Genomic DNA, 7331 nt, shown 5'->3' with positions numbered 1-7331 from the left:
GGGAGCCAGCTGCTAGCCACAGGGTTTCTTTCTGCTTCTGGCTCTCCCCTCCACTCCCCCAGCCTCAGGGGTATCTGTAGAGGGCTATCCTCCAGGCCAGACACTGATAGCCCGGCCCAGCTGCCTCTTGCTGTGTTTTACTGCATGGTTCCCACTGTCACAACTGCAGCTACTCCTGGGTCTTTCCCTTTTTTTTTTTTTAAAGAACCAGTCAGTCTCCAAACACCAACTCCTGGCTTCCCCACACCACCATGTGTCTGCGGGTCTTCCAGCCAGCTTACTCACTTGTTTCAGAATGCAGACTCCCGGTTTCACCAAGTATATGGCCCCTGTGGTACTAGCAGACCTCGTCCAGCTGGCGCAACACTGTAACCAGTATTCTGGGTCACTTTCTGGTTTTTATCTAGTGTTTTTCACAGAGGTGTTTTTTTGCCCTCTCTCACCTAGCCGTCATCTTAGTTTCTCTGTGGGATGTAAGATTAATGCACATAAATCATTAATGTTCTATACACTAGAGATGACATAACTGAAAATACACTCAAGAAAATGATACCATTCTCAATAGCAACTAAAAAAATCAAGGACCTAGGAATGAACTTAACCGAGGATGTAAAAGACCTATACATAGAAAACTACATATCTTTACTAAAAGAAATAGAAGCGGACCTAAAAAGTTGGAAAAATATTCCTTGTTCATAGATAGGAAGGCTAAATTGTCATTAAGATGTCAATTCTACCCAAACTCATCTACAGATTCAATGCAATTCCTATAAAAATTCCAACAACCTACTTTGCCTGGAAAAGCTAGTTATCAAATTTATTTGGAAGGGGAAGATGCCTAGAATTGCTAAAAAAAAAAAATTTGAAAAAAGAAAGACAAAACAGGAGGAGTTACACCTCCTGACTTTGAAGCTTATAATAAAGCCACAGTAGTCAAAACAGCATGGTATCAGCAAAAAGATAGACATATCAATCAATGGAATCAAATTGAGAATTCAGAGATAGACTCAAGATCTACAGTTGACTGATCTTTGATAAGGCCCCAGAACCACTGAACTGGGACATAACAGTTTCTTCAACAGATGGGGCTGGGAGAGCTGAATATCCATATCCAAAAGAATGAAAGAGGACCCCTACCTCACACCCTACACAAAAGTTAACTCAACATGGATTAAAGAACTCAATATAAGAGACAGTACCACAAAACTCCTAGAAGATAATGTAGGGAAACATCTTCAAAACCTTGTTTTAGGAGATCACTTCCTAGACCTTACACCCAAAGCAACAAAAGAAAAAATAGATAAGTGGGAACTCTTCAAGCTTAAAAGCTTCTGTACCTCAAAGGAATTTGTCAAAAAGGTAAAGAGGAAGTGAATTCATTGGGAAAAAATATTTGGAAACCATGTGTCTGACAAAAGACTGATATCTTGCATATATAAATAAATCATACAACTCAATGACAGTAGTACAGACAGCCCAATTATAAAATGGGCAAAAGATATGAAAAAACAATTCTCTGAAGAGGAAATACAAATGGCCAAGAAACACATGAAAAACATGTTCAGCTTCACTAGCTACTAGGGAGATGCAAATTAAGACCACAATGAGATAACATCTCACACCAATTAGATTGACTGCCATTAAACAAACAGGGAACTACAAATACTAGAGAAGATGTGGAGAAATTGGAACTCTTATTCATTGTTTGTGGGACTGTATAATGGTGCAGCCATTCTGAAAGACAGTCTGGTGGTTCCTTAGAAAACTATGTATTGAGATACCCTTTGATCCAGCAATTGCACTTCTCGGTATATACCCAGAAGATATGAAAGCAGTGACACGAACAGATATCTGCATGCCAATGTTCGTAGTAGCAATATTTACAATTGCCAAGAGATGGAAACAACCCAAATGTCCTTCAACAGAAGACTGGATAAACAAAATGTGGTATATACACATGATGGAATATTATGTGGCAGTAAGAAGGAATGACATCATGAAACATATGACAACACGTATGAACCTTGAAGACATAATGCTGAGCAAAATAAGCCAGGCACAAAAAGAGAAATAGTGTATGTTACCACTAATGTGAACACTGTGAAAAATGTAAAATAAATGGTTTATATTGTAGAATGTAGAGGACCTAGAGATAGACAGCAAATAGTGAAGGGGGAATGATAATCTAATAAGAACAGATAAGTTATGGAGGGTAAACTTAATATTCTGGGAATGCTCAGGAATGACTATAGTTTGTTAATTTCTGGGGGTATGGAAGGAACAAGTTTGCAGGAATGTAATTATATTAGGTTATTTGTTTTTCTTATTCCTTTGTTGGATTATAGTCTGTTTATTTTCTTGAGGTAAGGTAGGAACAGGTTGGAAGCAATGTAGTTATTTTAGGTTATTTGTTTTTTCTTATTCCTTTGTTTTGGTTTTGTTTGAAATATTGTTTTTTATTGTTTGTTTTTTAAATTTTTTGATAAAGTTAAAAAAAAAAAAAACAATGAATGACTGTGCCAAAAAAAGTAAGTGAACAATGGCTGGAGAAGGGGAATGGAATGTTTTGGATGTTCTTTTTTATTCTAATTTTTATTTTGTTTTCTGGAGTAATTAAAATGTTCAAAGATTGATTGTGGTGATCAGTGCACAACTATGAACAACTAACTGTACACTTTGAAGGATTGTATGTTATGTGAATATATCTCAATAAAGTTGCATTAAAAATATATATGAAAAACTTCAAAAAAAACTAAAAAGGGATATGTATATAATGCGTAAGAATAACCTCTAGAATGGCCTCTCAACTCCGTTTGAGATCTCTCAGCCACTGAAACTTTATTTTGTTTAATTTCTCTTCCCCTTTTTGGTCAGGAAGGTTTTCTCAATCCCACAATGCCAGGTCCAGGATTATCCCAGGGAGTCATGTCCCAAGTTGCCAGGGAGATTTAAACCCCTGGGAGTCATGTCCCAAGTAGGGGGTGGGCAGTGAGTTTACCAGCTGAGTAGGCTTAGAGAGAGACAGGCCACATCTGAGCAACAAAAGAGGTTCTCTTGGGGGTGACTCTTAGGCACAATTGTAAGCAGGTTTAGCCTCTCCTTTGCAGTAACAAGCTTCATCAGGAAAAGCCCCAAGATCTAGAACTTGGCCTACTACAATGGTAGTCCCCAATGTTTGCAAGAATATCAGGAATTCCCCCAGGTGGGGAAGTTTAATGTTCCACATTTTTACCCAGGCCCTCAAGGGGGCTTTGCAAATACTTTTTATTCTCTGCCCAAATTACTCTGAGATGTATCAGGGTTTCATGCTCACCTGTACAAATCAACCAGGTCTCACCCCCATTCAAGTTTCCATGCAATTATGGCATTTGAATAAACTGATCATACAAATTAAATTACATAGCATGCTACAGAAAGTATAGGTTTTGCACCAAATAATATCTCTTCCTTTGATCTCACACAGAAGTTGAGGTTTTAAAACACAGTCAATATCATCCTTTTCCCTTTAGTCTGGTTGACCTTAGTTCTCTTCAAGTCCATTTTGCTCATATCGCTAATTGAAGTCTGATCTCTTTTTTCAGTTTTTTTAACATTTGCTGTATGGAGTAATGCTGACATTCATAGTTGCCGAACTCTGGCTCTGAGTCTCAGATGTCACACAGATACCCAAGGTTACAGGAACTGACCAGCTCAGCATTTCAGAATTTAGAGATAACCATTATAGTTCATGAGTAGACATGACTGCTCTAAGAGCTTACAATCTAGGAACCTTTACCATAAGCCTTCCCCTGATAACCTATGCTCTCAGATTCAGTTCTCAGAGTTTGCACATTATAGTTAGTCCATATTGGTGAGGCATTATAATGTCTGTCTTTTTGATTCTGACTTATTTTACTCAACATACTGTCCTCAAGGTCCATTCATCTAGGTGTATAGCTCACAACTTCATTTCTTCTTGCCACTGCTCAATATTCCATTGAATGTATGCACCACAGTTCACCATTCCATTTATCAGTCAACGTACCCTTAGGTCACCTCCAACCATTACAAATCATGAATACTGCCATCATAAACACCAGTATGCAATGTCCATTCATGTCCCTGCTCACAGTTTTTCCAAGTATATACCCAATAATGGGGTTTCAGGACCATATGGCATCCCCATAGTTAGCTTCCTGTGGAACCACCACACTGCCCTCCAGCTGGGCTGTGCCATTCTACTTCCCTACCAACAGAGAATAGGTATATTCCTCTCTCCACATATTCTCCAGCATTTGTATATCTCTGTTTATTTTTTAACAGTTTTATTCACATACCATACAATCCACCCTAAGTAAACAATCAATGATTCCCAGTATAATCACATAGTTATGCATTCACCACCACAATATATATGAGGACATTTCCATCTCTCCCCCAAAGAAAGAGAAAAAGGAGAAGAAAAGTACAAAAGATAGAAGAAAAGTAAAAATAAAATATGATAGGTCAGACATCACCACCACCAAAAATTCCATATCACTCCCTTATATCCCCCTCTTATAGACATTTAGCTTTAGTAGATTGCCTTTGTTACAGTTAATGGAAGCCTCTTACAGTGTTACATTTAACTATAGACACTAGTTTTATTGATTGTATTTTCCCCCAAACCATCCAATTTTCATCACCTTGCATTGTTAACATTCATTTGTTCCCCCTTTTTAAAAAACATTCTTATATTTGTACATTTAATCATCATCATTGACCACTCTAAGTTTTGCTAAGTTATACAATTCCAGTCTTTATCTTCTATCTTTCCATCTGGTGTCATACCTGCCCTTAGCCTTCCTCTTTCAACCATACGTACACACATCTTTGCTCTGACTACTTGGCCAGGTCAGATACTCCCAAGAAGACTCTGCCAATATGCTATCTAGCTGAGATCATGTCAGTGGAAAAGGCTGGTAGATGTTCCCTTTGCCACTGCCTGAACTGTCAGCATTACTGTGCAGCAGCGTGTGAAACTTCATGGTCCATGTTCAGGTCCACGAGCAGGTGGCAGCCGTGAGCCATCTCCACAAAGCACTGTGGCGTCAGACAGAAATACTTTGCCCTCTGCTCAGCTTTCTGCTCCTTCTGCTGATCTTGAGCCTTACCCTGGGTTGGAACGACTCTGACAGAATGTTGCTGTAGAACGTAAAAGCTCTTACTCTCCACCAGGACAGATATATCACCTCCCATAGGCTAGATCTGACATGTTGAAATGCGTTGGAGGCACAGCTGGATGTGGTTCTTATACTCCAAAAGTCATACAGTGTCAGAGCAAAGGCTGGGATGGTTATGATGGTTATGATGAATAATGAGAATGTAAGACTAATTTGGATATTGCATACAAATTTGGAAAAATTGTGGTGAACTGTGAAGACTGAATTCTCTGAAGACCAGTGTATACTAAGAAGGTATTGTGGCCTGGAGCATAGTTTGGATTACATGGAACTTGGCCTGAAGAAATTGAGAGAATCTCTGGGAAAAAAATACAGCTTTAAATATTTTCTTGATAATTGTAATAAGTTGTACTCCCCAGATTTCTGTGGAGTGATTACCATTGTGGTGCAGCCTTTGGTGTTTATAAGCTGTTCCTTCCTTAGTGATGGTCAAGATTCTCCTCCACCATGTTCTAAGTATTCTTCATGTTCCCACCATTATCAGAGATACAACAATGCAGCAGGACCCCTCCCCCAGTCTTTAGGCCTGAGTTCACAGGACCACAGAATACTGGTCATAGTGCAGAGCTTTCGCAGAACAAGAAAATGAAAATTCAGGGCCAGTGTTCTGAAATGGATTGGGAACTGAAGGAATATTAGGATATTTGGCAGCAACACAGCAGCTACACTGTTTTCAGACTCATGATTCTACCTATCTTGTCTTCTACCCTACTTCTGCACATGGAGTGCTTACAAACAAACCACTTTGTGAGGGCTCAGGTAGCTATTTGACATATCAAAGCTCAGATACAAGAACCAGATATGATGTTACCAGAAGATAAGGGACTAGAAGTTTGAAATTAAAGTTTTAATGTAAAATTTCTGATTTTTTCATCACTTTATCTTTTTAAAAAAGTGCTACCTGCTAACAACTAGGGAAAGGAAATCTTTAAAAGTTCTGTGGTGTTTTGTCCTGTATAGTCTTTGGTATTCTATTATTTGAAGCTAAGAGTTGATACATGACAAAATGCTTATGTAGAGAATTTTATGTTAGTATAATATGCAGATATATATTGCAGATTTTGAAAATGGTGATTACTGTGGAAAGCTGAACATGAATTAATTTCCAAAACTTATGACACCATAAGAAGCACTAACAATGAAGGCTTTATATCAATAGGCATTATGTGCAGAAAATTTCAGTCTTAAGGTGATTTTAGTTGATCAGTCAGGGCCTCAAGGAAACAATAATCATTATTTTATTGGGCATTATATTATTTGGTGTTTGCTGTTCTTCAAACATTTATACAAGCTTTGAACTACTAATTAAACTAATCAGTGGTTTCTGATCAGTTTTTAGCTCAGCAGCTTTGAATCTTTCAGTGGTTGTGGTGGTGATGGTGGTGGTAGTGGTAGGTAAGTGACAATTATCTTCTGTAGGAAAACATAGAAAATAAGCATCTAGAAGGTTGTTGTTAATTACTGTGTGCTGATAAAAAGGCTTAAAGCCTCCATATGTTTTCATTTCCTAAGAAGTAAAGTTCGAATGCTTAAACAAAGGTCTTTCAATAGCAAAAGAATGTTCTCTTTGGAATCTCAAATATCCTTGTAGTTGTCTTTTGAAATCTTACATTAAAATGACAGAGTAAGTAAAAAACAAACAAGGAAAATTAAAAGGGCTGACAGTCTCAACATTCAACTTTTATTTAACCCCACTGTTTTCAGCAAAATATCACTGCCCTCAAATATGCTTGTGCCTCTTGGTCCTGACCACTTCTGCTTTACCCTCTCCTGAGATCAGAACTTCAGAGTACTCTATAGGACTGGAGGTGATGCATAGAGTTGAGGAGAGGATATTTTAAACAGATGTTCAGTCATCCTGTTTTTAGCACTTCCTTCCACACTTTCAGAGATACCTGATGTTCCCCACTTCTTGGACCATTTGGGAGTTCCGTAATGTAATTCAGTTGCCTTTTTTTCCCCCACTACAGGCTTAGGATTCAGCTTTCCTGGCTCACTAAGTCCACTGGAATTGCTCCATCTGCTTTTCTGTTTCTAATATTTTTATAATGTTTTCTTCTCTCCTGTTCTCTATGTCCTATGTGTCTTTTTTTTTTTAATCCCTTACTGTCATTTTACTGTCATTTTACT

General features: G+C 38.1%; 1 pseudogene; it reads left to right on the top strand.

The window, feature by feature from the left end:
- The first annotated feature begins 5091 nt into the window (after nucleotides 1–5091).
- Nucleotides 5092–6022, top strand: LOC119540543 (annotated as a pseudogene).
- The last annotated feature ends 1309 nt before the right edge of the window (nucleotides 6023–7331 follow it).

Source organism: Choloepus didactylus, chromosome 7 (assembly GCF_015220235.1).
Source record: "Choloepus didactylus isolate mChoDid1 chromosome 7, mChoDid1.pri, whole genome shotgun sequence".
NCBI lineage: Eukaryota > Metazoa > Chordata > Mammalia > Pilosa > Megalonychidae > Choloepus > Choloepus didactylus.
Note: the sequence above shows the minus strand (reverse complement) of the source record. Positions and strands in the feature narration are given on the sequence as shown.